Source organism: Lepidochelys kempii, chromosome 16, assembly GCF_965140265.1.
Source record: "Lepidochelys kempii isolate rLepKem1 chromosome 16, rLepKem1.hap2, whole genome shotgun sequence".
Classification (NCBI taxonomy): domain Eukaryota; kingdom Metazoa; phylum Chordata; order Testudines; family Cheloniidae; genus Lepidochelys; species Lepidochelys kempii.
This window is the reverse complement of record NC_133271.1, coordinates 16,315,739-16,332,194: the sequence shown is the minus strand read 5'-3', so window position 1 is coordinate 16,332,194 and position 16,456 is coordinate 16,315,739. Positions and strand designations below refer to the sequence as shown.

General features: G+C 45.3%; 2 protein-coding genes across 25 annotated transcripts in view; one reads left to right on the top strand and one right to left on the bottom strand.

Moving 5' to 3' along the window:
* The window catches only part of CIZ1 (CDKN1A interacting zinc finger protein 1), a 52,149-nt gene extending 46,315 nt beyond the window's left edge, over window positions 1–5,834 (bottom strand). Inside the window, exon 1 of the mRNA XM_073314381.1 lies at window positions 5,829–5,834. The gene's annotated coding sequence lies outside the window, so the exon portion shown is untranslated. The remainder of the gene's footprint in view (window positions 1–5,828) is intronic.
* DNM1 (dynamin 1) overlaps window positions 1–16,456 on the top strand; it is a 103,901-nt gene that overhangs the window by 9,013 nt on the left and 78,432 nt on the right. The window lies entirely within an intron of this gene.

Below are 16,456 nucleotides of genomic sequence, written 5' to 3'. Positions count from 1 at the left end.
TCATACATAATCTTAATTCATGAATGGAAGTGCTCTGATCTTAACATAGAGGGTGCAAGAGAAGTGTCAATAGTTATATGGGAAAGAAAGGGTCTCCCTTTTATTAATAGCTAAATCCAAGCTCTTCAGGAATAAGGACAACGATATTCATCTTGTAGTTCTTTAAAATGAAGGAGCAGTATTCTTATTTACTGAGATGATTTGCCAGAGAGCTGTAGACATCCATGCAATTCACATTTACCAGCTGATATCAGGAAGAAATTTCCTCCTTGGGACAGTACTGCACAGTTAAGTGTATTATATGGAGAGTTTGTGCCTTTCTCTAAAGCAGCCAGCATTGGCCACTTTCAGAGATAGACTACAAGATATGATGGATCTGGTTATGATGCAGCAAGAAGCAGGATACCAGACTAGATGGATCACTAGTGTGTTTAATTGTAGCACTTCCTACATTCTCACATATATAGCCATGCAGAGAAACATGGAGAGCTGTGTACATTGTAAGCTCTTTGGGACAGGGAATGTCTTTTACTATATGTTTATACAGTACCTAGCACAATGGGGCCCTGATCTGACAAACAATAATGATTAATAACACAGTACTGATAATAGGAAAAAAAGAGAAGTATAAATCAAGATTGTGTTGGAATAGGGGCTGTTCCTATTATGGCTTCTATTATGGTTAGATTTATCTGGTGAGAAAAGTATATGCTTCAATCATGAACCAGAACAGAAAGCACCTCAATGATTGTAAGTCACATGGATCTGTGCACAGGGAAGTGATCAGTTATTCCACCGACCCTAGGTCAGAATACAGCTTAGGACTTCAGGATGTCTAGAGTCACTATCTCAACCAGTCTGCTCAGACCTGGAGGGCTCCAGATGCCAGACTATGTAAGGGGTACTGGTTCTGACAGCTCCAAAATGCTCTCTTCTTTTTCTTCCCCAGACTCTTTATCTAATTTCATCTATGGCATTTGTAATGTATCCATCATAGCATCTAGGCATTAATTTACATATTATTTACCTGGACCGATCTGATGGGTTTTAGTCACAGAAAGTATTTTTTCTCATTGCTTATTACTAAATATAAATATTAGGGTGGTAGTGAAGAGTGGCTGAAGATGATGCTCGTGAATGTTCCTCTCTTATTCATCCTTTCAGTATTTATTAAAGCAATACCACTGTTTTAATGGTTTTAAAATTATATTAACAGCTTGATTTAAGCTCAAAAGTCAAGATATTCAGAACAATTAATAATAGGTTGCACCTAAGTAGAGCTTTTTATCTTCAAAGTGCTTTGCAATCATTCACTAATAAATAATTGTCTATGAGGTAAAGTCGTTAAGTATTGTCTTAATCCCCATTATAAAGATGAGGAAACCGAGCCAGAGAGGTTAAGTGACTTGCTGAAGGCCACACAGTGAATGAGTGTCAGACTTGTGATCAGCAGTCAGGAGCTCATGGCTCCTAGTCAGCTGCTAAGTCTGATTCTATTCTTGCTTACATCAGTTTTGTGCTGATGTAGTTCCACTGACTTAATTGGAAGTGCTGCTGATTTACACCACTGTAAGTAGGAGAAGAATGGAGCCCTGAGTCTGAAATCTGACCCTAAATCCATCTGCAAATATGGTATGTAAAACCTCCCATGGTTCTCGATTCTGAAGTCTTTGCTAGACCCAGGCATAATGGAGGGGATGAAGGATGGAATTTCAGCTTTAAATGCTCAATCTCTTCTTAACATTTTGTGTGAATTAAGTGTTTATGAAGATATACTGGGGACAGATGCTGGGCACATTTCCCCAATGCAGTTATTCCTGCTGCCCTGCCTAGTGTTGCCAACTCTTGTGATTCTATTGAGAATCTCACGATTTGTTGTTCTTAATTTGATTCCTGCATCTGGGGCTTTATCAACTAAAAATCTCAGCTGTTGTATTAAAAAAAAGTGAGTTTGTAGCCTCCGTGTTGCAGAAAAGAGCTTGAAAATGTGATCCACTAACTGCTCCAGCACCCGGAGACAAATAAAAAGAACTCCAAATGTATTGGTTTAAAAATCTTGAGATTTTAAATATAATCTCATGTTTTTTGGTACATTACTCATGGTTTCTGAATGCTTGTGGCTGGCAACACAAACCTGGGCCTCTCCTAAGATTGTCAGTCATGACAAGCTATGAGATATGCAAAATGGGATTTGGGATGAGCTCAACTCCTTTCCACTTGTGACTTAAGAATTGAACTCAGGACTTGGGGAATAAAAATGCTGTTTTAATAACCCACTCCACCAACACCACCCCTCCTTACTTCTCACTTCCTGTTTCATATGGGTCTAGGTCACACTGTTAAAGCTACACGGATGAAGAGTGAAGGTTGAATTCCCTGGTGTGTAATGCTACTGTAACGAGTATCAGGAATTGTCAAGATCCTGTTTATCATGCCAGTGCAATCATTTTGTAGCAATGACTCTGCACCCTGGATATAAGATGGCAGAGGTGCCAGGGCAGGATATGGTCCCCCTGAAAGAGGACACATCAGATTAAACTGATACTGCCATAGATCTTAGCTAACGGGCCAAGGAGTGTGGCTGAAGCATTGTAAAAACGTTAAGATTGTGCATAAACTGTAGCCATGTTTCAGAGCAGAGTTTCCTTCTCAGCTGTATGAAAGGACTTTTTCTCAGAACATCAACAAGCAGAAGTCCACAGAGACACTGAGTATTCACTTCTCAACATCTGCAAAAAAAATTTTTTTTTTTTTTTAGAGCAGACCTAATCTGCCCATGAGAGCACTAGAAAATCTGTTATTCTGCCTTCCTCAGATAGGGGAAAAAAGCCTGTACTGGTTTCCTGTACATTGGGACGGAAAAAGGCCTAAAGGCAAAATTGTGAAGCCCATGTTCATTACCCTCAGTGCAGGTCTAGCCTGAGTATAGACTAGTCTTTTAGGATCTGGCCCTCTGTTTTGAGGGTGACAATTAACAGACCACTTTTCAATTCAGAAAGCCTTTCCCCATCCATACAGTTTATAAACTTCTAAGAACAGGGGTTTATAATGAAAAAAACCAATTGCCTCCTCACCATACATCCTGATGTCTCCCTCAAGGTGTGTCTACAAACACAGCAGCTGGGAGGTGTACTTCTAAGCTTGGGTAGACATACATGCGCTAGCTCTGCTCAAACTGGTACACTAAAAATAGCAGTGTGGCCACAGCGGCACAAGCAGCTGCTTGGGCTAGCCACCCAAGTACAAAGATACCCAACACCCCGTGGGTATGTGCTCAGGCAGCTACCCTGGGCTGCTGCATGTGCGGCCGTGGCCACACTGCTATTTTTAGGCTCCAGTGCGTGTGTCCACTCGCACTGGGCATTATAGTTCCCAGCTTTCTGTACAGACGTACCCTGAGGGAACAGTTCTGCACTGGCAGGACAATGCAGTGGATGACATAATAAGTCTCTTATGGGCTTGATTCACTCACACATTTTGTATAGACGTAGCTACATTAACTTCCCTGGAATTACTCCTGATTTATGATGGTCTGAGACTAGGGTAAGGTCCTTTGATTCTAATAAATACACATATAAAGGTTACTGCTCGCTCTCTCTCGCTCCGGCTGCTGTGATCTCTTTGGTAATCTCTGGCTATTTCTTAAGCTGATTGTGCTTTTACTTCTAATAGAAACGCCTCTATGTATAGCTGGGAATTGCCTGAGCATGGTGGCAGCCTCAAGTGGAAAATTGTGGCCAGATGGGAATGAGGGCCAAAAGGCAGAGTGAACTCTAGAGATCTCTGATGGGGTGGTACATGATGTGTCATTCTGCAGAGCCAGTCATTCTGCTTCAGCCCCAAAACCAGGTCACCTCTTTCACTTCAGCGTGGATGTTGGAAGAGTCATAGCAGGATTTCTCTTTCTTGGCTGCATGCAGTTTCTGCTTTCTCCACGGGTTATTCATTGTGTCTGTGATGTTGACTTTCTCCATTTGAAGCCTTGCTGGAGAGTACTTGACACTCTGGATACCCAGCAGAGGAGGAAGGATCCACTGATAATGAATTTTATTGGCTTTTATTTTTTTAATGGCAACATGTTTAAAAGTGGCCCCTAATTCTGAGTGTCTCCGTTTTGAGCAGCATCAATTCAGAAACTTTAAGGTGTCTCAAACTTGGCACCAAAGACTGAAGCACCCAAAATCAGAAACCACTTTTAAAAATTTGGTTGCAGCGCTTTTTTGTTGTTTTGGTTTGTGTACAGGGAAAGGGGCTTTGGGTGATTTTTTTTTTTTTTCTTCCTTAAGAAAGTGAAGGATAAGGAACAGGAGTGATGAGAATGGAAGTCCAGGGTTTTATCTGCTGCCTGCTTGTTCAAGTCAGTCCTCTTCTCACATTACTATTCCAATGGATCCCTGTCTTGACCTAGAGGAATCACTTGGTGTGACAGAGGAGTTGAAGCTCTGTTAATTTAAAATGGGTCCCAATCCTGACCTAGAAACATTATCTTCTTCTGGGGTGAGAATGGAGATTCAGCCTCCATGACCAATCACTCCTGGAGCTGTTGTTCCCTCCTTTAGTGCTGCGAGGTTTGGAAATCAGACTGTCTGATTTTTACACTCAGTATAATGCCTGGGGTTTGCTCTACTGGAGGTGTTAGTGATCAAGCTACGGTTTCTCATGGTTTAGGGGAGCAGCGTCTCTGACACAGCATGTTTTCAGCCAGTGTGATCCTAATTACATCTGAAAGTGCAGTGGTGCAAGATACAGCAAGGAACCTGGTAATGTTCCTGCATCCTCTTCCAGGCAGACAGGGACTGGAGGTATACAACACCATTTTAATGTTCTCTCTAGGACAGCAGCATATCTTCAAACAGTCGGTGATAACATGCATGCGTCCTGGAGAGGCGGCCCTCTCCTGCAATGCCTGTGCCTCTAATGCACAGCCTGTGATAACTCGTACAGATCCTCGGAGTCTACCTTCTGCTCCACAACACTTTCCTCCTCTACAGGTTTGTAATAGTGAGTATGAACCCTAGTCAGTCTGCCTTACCCCCCTCCCAGTACCCTTCCCAGCTTTGCACAACATAGAGTAATGCATCCAGGTCCAGGGGAGATTGCCGCACGCCGCAGCACCCCCTCTACCCTGCAGGAAGTGCTGTGCAAGAGGATGCAGGGATCAAACATCTCCTGAACTACGTTTTTTTCTCCTTTATTCCTCTCTCTGCAAATGCTCGAGTCCAGGACCCTTTGGATATATCTACACTGCAGCTGGGAGGTGTGATTCCCAGCATGAGTAGACAGACCCACGCTAGCTTGAACTGGCCACCCCAATCCAAGCCCACCTGACCCTTTGGGTCCGAACTCAGATGACTAGCCTGAGCCACTGCCCATGCCACAATGTCCACACTGTTGTTTTAGTGTGCTAGTTGAAGCAGAGCTAGTGTGTGTCTGTCTGCCCATACTGGGAATGACAACTCCCAGTTGCACTGCAGATATACCCCTAGACTCTTGACCAGATATAACTAATGCATGCCCTATATACATGGCCTTAGTAGCTGGAAGCCTTTTATTATATGGTAGCTTCCTATCTCCAGGGAGAGAGGGGGTGCAAAGAAGGATAGTTCATCCTCTTTCTCCAGAGAGGCCTACAGGACACATGAAACATGTCTGTGTGTGTTGACAGGCCAGAGTACTTGGCCATTCAGGACTCAAGTCTTGACTTTTGAGAAATGCCACAGCATATCACCTATCCCTTTATAGCCAAGTAATGGCATCTTGACACTGAAGAGCCTGTCTTTACTCCACAGCACTCTTTTGTCTGTTCTGAGGTATATCCTGACCCGAGCCTGCCTTTACATCACTGAGTCAGATTAGGCCATTGAAAATCATAGCAAAGCATTAGGCTGACGCTGTCTTCAGTCTTAACACATTTTAACACCAGTGCCTGATCGTGGCTGGAGTTTTCACAGCAACTAGCCATTTCCTCCCTCCAGTGTTACTGTGTGGGTTGCCCTGTTTTTCTGCCTGCCAAGGTGCTGGGCACTATTTATACAGATGGCGTTTTGGAGAGTTAGAGCTCCTTCTGCCATGGCAAAACCAATATTGTCAGCAAGTCAGTAGTCCTGCTGTTTTAGTGCACTGGGTGTGAGTGGAGCAAGTGTTACTGCAGAGTCATTAGAATTCACTGCAGCCTTGAGGAGGTGACAGACTTAGAGGCTGAGTCCCTGGTATCCCTGCATGTCCATCAAAGTTGGATCCTTTCACTCCTGTCATTTAGTTTGCACTAATTTGGTGCCCTAGGATGTTGTTGGTGCTTGATGGCATCATCACACTGGAAGGAGGCCTCCTGTGGGCTCCAGGGGTGTTCTGGGATGGAGTCATGCAGACAGCTAAGGTACACAGCACAGCAAGACACACAGACAGACACACACACAGAGGCTAAACAGGAAAGGTGGATTTTTTTCAGCACACAAATACTTCAGTGATCAAGAAAATACAGCAAGAAACCCAAACAAATGTGCCATTTTACCTGCTCCTGGAGTGGAGCATATGCTTCTGCTAGCACTCTGTAACCCTGGAATTCTAGAGGCCCAGAACTGCTCAGAACCAAAACTGCAATCACTGTTATCCTGGGATCCCTGATGTCATCACCCAAAAACAGTGCTACATTCTTTATTACCCTGACAATTCCAGGTCTTTTGTCTGGAACCAGCCCTGCTTTCTATATTTCTCTGGGGTTCCCAGCCTTCCTTTTCCAGACCCAGACCCTAAGTTGTCTATTATCATGGAATTCCCAGTGCTGCAATCTACAGTGCATCAAGTTTTGTATTCTGAAGTTCATGATTCTGCTGCACAGAACCAGCACTGGATCCTGTTTTACCCTGAATATCGCAGGGTACCCCAAGATCCCAGAGGGAGCTGCACAGCACCAGCATTGCATTCTGTATTCCCCTAAGGCCCCAGGTGCTGCAGCTTAGAGTCAATGTGGCATTTCCTATAAAGGGATGTTACTTTTGGGGATTAGACACTGGCATTGTAGGCTATACCATTCTATACATTGTCCTCGTCCATAAAGCAGGAACAATCTTCAAGCAGGGAAATCCCTCTACAGATCTTGTCTCCAAAGTGCAGAGGAAGGAAATCAGTGCACACACAAGCAGCTGGGGATGGGGCTGTCCTTATGCCAGTGCACCCTGTGTTCTTTCCTGCCAGTGCTTTAGGTTGTGCTGTATTTCAGTACGAACCCATCTGCAGGACGATACTGGGGAGGGATCCTATGGATAAGTCCATCCATCAGAATGGAGGAGGGGGAGGATATTCATGGTTAATACTGTCTGTCACAGCAGAGAGCTCTGCTGAAATATGTAACGCAGTCAGTAAAGACAGTGGGTACTGTATGCATGCATCATGTCCCATATTCCCTAAAACAAACATCCATGGCTGTGGCTCAAGAATCTTTCAGCATGGGCCTAATATGCAGCAACACAAGAGGCAGGCAATGCACAGGCATCAAACTGACTTGTTTCCATGGAAACTGTTGATTTCCACTGTGTTGTCAGGAAATGGGAACGAAATTATCCCTCCGGGACTTGTTCTCTCTCCTAGATTGGTTTGTCTGCTGCCCTGTAATTGAAGGAAGGCAGATAATCCCTTTTCAAGCTGCTGCTCTGATAGAGTGATATCCTAAATCATTATTAATCGATGATCACTAGGGCCACAGGTATGCAGATCCAGTTTGTTTGCATCACAGGGACCCCCGGTGGCAATGTCACACAGCACTGAGGTCATGAGCCATGATTTCCAAAGTCACAGCCCTGTATGGCATTCGTGAGAAGAGCAGAATTATCCGCAGTCACCACTGTCCGGGGAGAAGAACTGAATTAGGGCTTGTCCACATAAATAATTAGTTTGTGGCAAATTGGGATGTGAATTTACATCACACTAGCCTGCAACAGAATAACTGTCCGTGTGGACCCTGTAGACACACATTAACAGGTTGTTATGGTGCTTTGACCTGGTCCTCTTTAAAATGCATCCACTTGGAGGTTTAGTCTGCAGCGGGCTCGTGCAGGGTAGATTCACACCCCAGCTTGCTATGAACTAAACGCATATGCAGACAAGCCCTTAGTGTGCCGACAGCTGGGAGTATGTGTGTCCTGCTCAGACCTTCAAGCCCTCAGTTAGGAGGATGATTAAGGTCATGAGCTGCATTGGCACTTTTCTGCAGGCTCCCATACAGGGAAGAGCTGGGGCTTGGTATAGAGTCCTGAGCGGGGTTGGAGCTGAGGTCCTCCATACATGGTCCCAGTGCTGCCACCTCTCATGATGTTATCACAAATCTTGTGATATTTGGTGTTTTTCGTAAAGTCCCAGTTCTTGGAGTCAAGTGGTTAGGTGGGAATATCAGTTTTCCTTTGGTCTAATTTTGGCTACTGGGGTTAATGTGCAGGTGCTGATGGTGTTGATGTCCTGTGATATACAGGAGGATCTGGTCACCCCTTCTGGCTTTAAACTCTATAACTATGACTCTAGTTTCTAGCCCTCATGGTTGCGGAGCAAAGCTTGAAAACATGAAGCAGAGTGCTCCATAAAGGCCCCGAAACAAAAGTTCTAGTGCTGAATGGCCTGGGGGCCTGTATAGGGTATAGATCACCTCCCTTTGAATGGCAATAATTTCTTCTTTGTCACATCTCCTTAAGAAGCTGACCCCTTTAAGACAGAGACAAATCTGAAACTGGAAGTTACATTTCTAGATGGGAGGAAAGAGGGGAGTGAAAAACAGACATATGGTACTACCTACCTTACTGACTGGGCCCCAGCCACCGGGCCCTAGCATAACATCAGGGAGCCCATTGTAATCAGAACGATTCACTTCACAATGCACTGACAGATTCACACACCTGCCAAAAGGTCATTAACAATATTTTACTGATAATTGTTGTTCTTGTTTTCCCCACAAAAGCCTTTTGCCTTCTCTGAAGCCATGAAGATGTCAATGGACAGCCACAGCAGCGTGACTTATTGTATTGATACACTGATTTTCTATTATTTTCAGTTATTAACAATTTCCATATAACTACAGTAAAGAAAAATGAAGAATAAATATCAGCCCTCACCCAATATATTTGTAGGATCTAACTTAAATCGTCCAAAACAAGGAAATTCCAAGTAAAGGCATTTAGTTTGTCCTTACCTCACCTCTCTCTGCATAGGGACTTTAGCTCATATGTTATGCAGGATCAGCTAAGGACAGAATGGAAGCTTCATGGCAGAAGTCCCTACATTATCTTGTGTAATGCAGCCCCCTAGTACTTGTTATAATACAATTATTTGTGTATTTAGGTTTTGCTCTATGCAGGGATGTGTCAGTGTCATATGGGTAAGGAATGCACCATCTCTACCTTCATCCCAGTCATTGAGAACCATGAGGCCTGATTCTGCTATTATAACCAGTGTAAATCCAGACTAACATCATTGACTTCAGCGGAATTACTCTGGATTTACAGCAGTGTGAATAATTCTATTGAAGTCAATAGGGCAAATTCATCCCTGTGTCAGTTCAGACCCTGGTGCAGGCTAGTTTATGCCCCTGCTACAATGGCTCCCCTGGGCCACTACAAGGGTGCAGAATGGCTGGGGCATAAGAATGCCCTGGCCCTTCTCTTGACTGCCCCTGAATGCCTCCTTCACGAGAGGGCTCCTGTTGAGGTGGCACAGAGCTGGTGGAGCCAGCTCTGCACTTGGCAGAGGTCCCCTAAACTGAGTTTACACCTGTCCTGCGCCAGTTAGGCTGGTGCAAAGGGGTCATAGCAAAACTTTGAATCTAGCCCAGTGAGTCTGATTCTCCTCTTACCCTGGTGTAAAACAGGAGTGATTCCACTGAAGTCAATGGAGTTAGACCAGTGCAAAATTGGTGTGGGAGGAAAATCAAGCTCAGGGAGTCACACCAATACAAGTGACCGGAAAACCTGGCCCCTTATCCTGATGACCAGTAGAGAGGCACAGGCAGGAAAGAATTGAGAGAGACACAAAGAAAGGAGAGGTGGACAGAGTGGGTGATAAAGAGAGGAAATGGCTGCAAAGGCTCCTGGGAGCTGGTCTGTGCAGCCAGAGATAAGCTATTAGTTCAGAGAAGCAGGATTTAGGACTCTTGGGAAGTGAAGAGGTGGGAGAGCTGGGTGAGGGAGGGGAGATAAGCAGCTTCTACACAAATATATTTATGCAAAAATTGCCACATGGTTTTCCTTTTTTCTGTGTTTGATGGTTTTGCTTAAGAGCAGCCACACAGGCTACATTCTGAATCCAGCAACTGAAGCTTACACACCAGAGTTTCAAGAGCATGCCATTACAGTCAGTTGATTTAGTATATATGTGAAGATTTACTGCTCTGGGCACATCTCTCTCTGATTATCTAACCCCTCACGGCCTGCAACTGCCTTAAACAAGTCACTGTACTTGACTTTAGAGGTCTCTGATTGGGGTAGGACAGAATGGGTGGCTTTGTTTAAAAGGACAATGTCAAGGTGGTAAACCCCAAATTTGACACCCCACACCATGGGGAAAGAAAGCAACGTTGTTGGTTTTTTAAATACATTCCAATAACATTGGAGGTTTCTGACATCAGAAATGGGCAGGAGGAAATTGACATGTACCGGTGCCACCCAGAAACAATATACAGTAGCAGATAAACGTCATAATGTATCTGAGTCAAATCAAGGTTGGTACAGCCCCACTCAGCTTGCGCTAGGGAAAAGGTCCAGCCTCTAGTGTGAAGCTAGTACGGGTAGATGGTGACAGACTGGCAACCTGGTTACTGTCATCCTCCATGCATTCCCAGAAAAGTACAGCACAGAGCAAAAATTTTCCTACAATTGTGCTTCGGCCCCAACACAGAGAGAGAACTCCTATGGTTTAGAGGGGAGTTCATTCTTCATAGTCAGTTCAGTCCTTGGCCTCTTTGTGGAGGCTGCCAGCAGAGATGTCATTTAGTGCCAATTATAATGGTGGTAGTTGTGCCCATAGACGCCGACTCCTTGGATGCTCCGGGGCTGGAGCACCCACAGGGAAAAACTGGTGGGTGCTCTGCACCCACTGGCAGCCAAGCTCCCCACCCCAGCTCACTTCACCTCACCTCCGCCTCCTCCCCTGAGCATGCCGCATCCCCCCTTCTCCTCCCAGTGCTTGCCGCCAAGAAACAGCTGTTTCACAGCATAACAAGCTATGGGAGAGAGTGGGGAGGAGCAGGAATGCGGTGTGCTCAGGGGAAGAGGCGGGGAAGAGGGGAGGCTGGAGCGGGGATTTGGGGAAGGAGTCCAATAGGGGCAGGGAGTGGGCAGAGTTGGGGCAGGGACTTTGGGGAAGGGGTTGGAATGGGGGCAGGGCAGGGGTGGAGTCGGGGTGGGGGTGGGGCTCAAGTACCGACCAGCACTAGGAGAAGTTGGGTGCCTATGACACACCACAGACACTTGTTCACTGGGAATTAGACTGAGACCATGTAGCAGGGTGACTACCCTGCTCCTGCCCTGAAGGGGTTAAAGCAGCCCTGGAGAGGGCTGTGAATGGGAAAAGCAGGCTGATTGGGAAAGCTGCCACAGCTGTGGCCAGCTTAATCAAGGTCCAGCTGGCCCTTATAAGAGGCCCAGAAAGGAAGACAGATACTCTCTCTAGTCTTCTAGAGAGAAGGACCTGGCTGCCTGGGAAGCTAAGAAGGGTACCTAGGGTGGATTAGTGCTGGGGAAGGGTAGAGGGAGCTGGGGAGCTCCAGCCTAGCAAAGCCCCAGGCTGCAGGCCAAGTGAAAGGCCTATGAAAGGATACTAGGGCTGCAGAGGGTCCACCCCCCACCCCTTGCTGATGATGAGAGGTTCATAGACTGCAGTCTGCTCCAGGGAACGAAGGGGTTAGATGGTGACTGGCAGTGACCACTGAGGGAAGGTGGGGGTAAATGGTTGGGGGATCTCCTGGGTGGGGAGACTCGGATTGTGGGTTACTGCTGCGGTGGAACCCTGACGAGGAGGGCACCACGGTCTGGGAGGGACACGGGGGGCCAGTGGCAGGCAAGACACTGGCCTGCAGAGGGCACTCCTGGCTGAAGAGTTAATTCCCAGGATGACCGACAGGAGGTGCTGCAGCGGTAAGTCTCACCCCGCAACAGACCACATTTCACATAATGGCCATCTGGCAGCCTAGCTTTAGCTCATTGCTGACCTGCACTTGCTTTTAACTGGTGACAAGTTTCAGAGTGGTAGCCATGTTAGTCTGTATCAGCAAAAAGAATGAGGAGTACTTGTGGCACCTTAGTTAGTCCCTAAAGTGCCACAAGTACTCCCTGTTCTTTTTGCTTTTAAACTGGCAACCTAGAGAATGATTTTATACCCCATCACAAAAGAGATGTGCAATTCAGATGTAGTTCTTCTTCTCTGAGGTACTGCATTTGTGTGCTTGTAATAAGATATGGCTAGTTTCTTATTCAGTTTGTATGTGTGTATTTACTTTGTCTGTACACAGTTTTTCCAAATGAAATATACGTGATTTGAGAGAGATGGGAAGACAGCAAGGGTGATAGAGCTCCTATAGACACAAATACCCTGCACATCTGCCACAGTGTAAGGAAATGAAACACAGAAAAAGCTTACAATAATAGAATCATAAGGTCAGTTTTGGACATGCATCTAAGGCCATCTTCAATGCCAAATCAAGTTTTTATACTGAGTTACCAATCTCACTGTGAAATCCTACTGGAGACAAGGCACAGAACTTTTACCTTGATGTAACTAGTTGTAGTTAAAAACTGCAATGCCTTGTCTCCACTAGGATTTTACGTTGAGACAGCTATCTCAAGTCAGCTATCTTAGGTCTAAGTGTCTACATTTGAAATGCTACAGTGGAAGGGGTTCTCCCATCAGCATAGATAGTCACTAGGTTGACAGAAGAATTCTTCCATTGACCGTAGCACTGCCTATATGCCATGGGTTAGGTCAGTATAGCTACATATCTCAGGAGTGTGGCTTTTTCAACCCCCGGAGAGAGATAGCTATGCCGATGTAAATTCCCAGTGTAGACCAGCTCTCACTGTATACACGCACCTTTTTTGCAGTGAAGACACAACCTGAGCAAGCTTGCAGGGTGTCAGAGCTTGCCAGGGGAGAGGAATGTATCAACAAACAAAGATAGAGGGAGGGTGTAAGAAGGTGTAAATTAAAGTAGTCCTTTCCCTAAAGTAATATACACCTCCTTCTGACTCCTTTTTCAGTAAATTACACTGACTAAGGGTATGCCTGCACTATGGAGACTATACAGGTATAGCTATCCTGGCATACCGCCATACCATAGATGCAGCCTACCCTGACAGAAGGCACAATACAATTATTTGTGTATTTAGGTTTTGTTCTATGCAGGGATGTGTCAGTGTCATATGGGTAAGGAATGCACCATCTCTACCTTCATCCCAGTCATTGAGAACCATAAGGCCTGATTCTGCTATTAATACCAGTGTAAATCCAGACTAACATCATTGACTTCAGCGGAATTACTCTGGATTTACAGCAGTGTGAATAATTCTATTGAAGTCAATAGGGCAAATTCATCCCTGTGTCAGTTCAGACCCTGGTGCAGGCTAGTTTATGCCCCTGCTACAATGGCTCCCCGGGCCACTACAAGGGTGCAGAATGGCTGGGGCATAAGGCACACCTATGTCAGTCAAGGGTGGGGGTGTGCCCCCCAACTTCTAAATGTAGACCAAGCTTTAGACTCCCTTATGCGTTGGATGTAAGTTGGTCTAAGTGAGTCTCACTGGGCCAGATTCTAGCCCCATTCCAGTGCTGCAGAAAGCTGGACATACTGGGAACCTAGAGATTCTCCTTGTGTAAGGAGAATACTTGGGTTGCATCAGAGCTGCTGTAGCACCTCTATGCCAGCCTCCTCAGCTACTGGTATAGAGGGTGTTCTTCAGGGTAGGGGCACCACTGACCTCTGGTTATCTCTGGCTGAGCGAATTAATCCATGAACTTCTAATATATGACATCAGATCAGAATGAGTGTTTTACACCCAATTTGCACTGGTGTAAATGGTGACTCAAGATGCAAGGCAGTGAAAGGAGAGGCCCATTGTATCTAATTTTGTTTCCATTGTCATGTGTATTCTGACATTCATGAATTATTATCTCTGACTTTATTTGGAGTACTATTTGCATTCAAGTATTCTGAAATAATGAATCATTGTATGCAGTAATGTGACTAGTGTCATAGAATATGTGAATTGTACACAGAAATAAAGACCCATTGTATCTAATTGTGTTGCTAGTACCATATTACACACACAAGTAGCAGTGGTACCATATTATGCAGATAAGAAATGTTATAATAGGCTGTGATGGATTAACCCTATCAGCCAGAGGGATCCACTGGACACACTGTCTCAACCTGTGGGTGGTTTACAGCCCAATCAGCACACAGCTCTGGCCCATGTGACATCCTCAGGGCCATACACATAGTGTATATATATTGTGTGGATACAGCACATAACACACAGAGACCTGCATATGTGGCCCACAATGGTAAATAGGTTGAGAGCCACTGGTCTAAGGCATCGGAGAAAGACAAGAGCACTGGGGAGCCAGAGGACATGATTGTGGGAGAAAGCAGTAGCAGATGAGGAAAGGCAGGACCTAGGACAGATGTAGGTGGAAGTGGGGGATGCAAATGAGAGAAGTAGGGGTGACACTGGGGGAAAGACAGAAGCAGTGTGTCAGAGGCAGGCAGTGGGAAGCAAGGAGCAGCAAAAAGAAGGGGGTCAATGAGAGAGGCAAGTGGGTGGCTAGAGGAAGAGTCAGAGGTGCTGAAGAGGAGTGATAGTCAACTGAGAAGAGCTACCTGATATGGAGTTGTGTTGGCTGGGCATGGAGAAGCTTCAGTGGCATTAGTCAGTTGAGGGTGGTAACGATAGTAGATTTAGAGGAATGCTGGCTGGAAGTAGTAATATCCTGGTAGGAATGGGAAGAAAGAAGCGGGGAGAAGCTGACAGCCTGCTGGAGAGGAGGCTGTGGCTTCCTGTCTGGCTTAGGGCTTGTCTACACTGGCACTTTACAGCGCTGCAACTTTCTCACTCAGGGGTGTGAAAAAAACACACCCCTGAGCGCTGCAAGTTTCAGCGCTGTTAACGTGCCAGTGTAGACAGTGCACCAGCGCTGGTAGCTACGCCCCTTGTGGAGGTGGGTTTTTTTTTTTTAGAGCACTAGGAGGGCGCTCTCCCAGCTCTGTGCCGCGACTGGCAGTGAAGACGTGCCCTTAGTGGCTTTCTGTGCTCAAAAGGTGCTACTGGAGCTCTGCAACATCAAACCCTTTGAATTTAGGGAGGCTCCCCAGTGTCAGAACCAAAGAGTTAAAACACATCAGATACCCAGTAGGAATCTATGTAATCAGGTCAAGCTGCTCTGGGGTGGAAAACGAGTTTGTTTTGCAACCTCATATTCCTTCAGATGATTAGATTAACAGATTTTAAGGCCAGGAGGGACCATTATGATCATCTACTCTGACCTCCTGCATAACACAAGCTAGAGAAGTTCACCTAGCGATTACCTCATTCAACCCATAATTTCTGATTGAAATGGAGTATCTCTTTTAGAAAGACCTACAGTCTTGATTTAAACTTTTCTAGTGATAGAGAATCCACCACATCCCAAGGTAAATTGCTCCAATGGTTAATAACCCTCTGTGGCAATTTGGGAAATCGATCTGTATGGCTTATGAATTCTAGGTTTCAGAGTAGCAGCCATGTTAGTCTATATTCGCAAAAAGAAAAGGAGTACTTGTGGCACCTTAGAGACTAACAAATTTATTTGAGCATAAGCTTTCGTGAGCTACAGCTCATGAATTGCCAGGCGACGAAGGAGAAGTTTTAAAAAGGACTCAGGGGGGAAGGCTCATGTTAGAGGGCTTATTCCTTCACCCACTTACTTCCCTGGTCCTTCTCGCATGAACAGAGAGCAACTATACCCGAAGTCCAAAGGTGCAAACAATTCGATGTTTACTGGGGTGAACTTCCAGCAAGCATGATTCCAGTTTCCTTCCTTAGTGTCCCCCTTCCCAGCTCTGACACCACAGAGCCTTACCTGTGTGCCTGTTCCCATTCCTGCCCTTAGCAAAAAATGATTCCAATTTCCCTACCCCCATTCCCTGTTCCCATTCCCCCAGCCACTTCCTGATTGACTGCAGACTATATAGTAAAACTTGAGTTTTGCTTAGCTTAACCAATCATTTTACTGAAATTTAACTAATCAATCCTAACATATTGTAACATGATTATGTAACCAGTTATATCCCACCACCTTTATTAGTTTAAATTAATAGCAAAATTAATTATACAGCAGACAGAAACAATCACAGAACCCGACAGAGATTATACAGACAAACAATAGGGAAATGGGGACTACAATGATAGAACAACAAAGAAATGAGAATTTCACATCCCAGCTATTG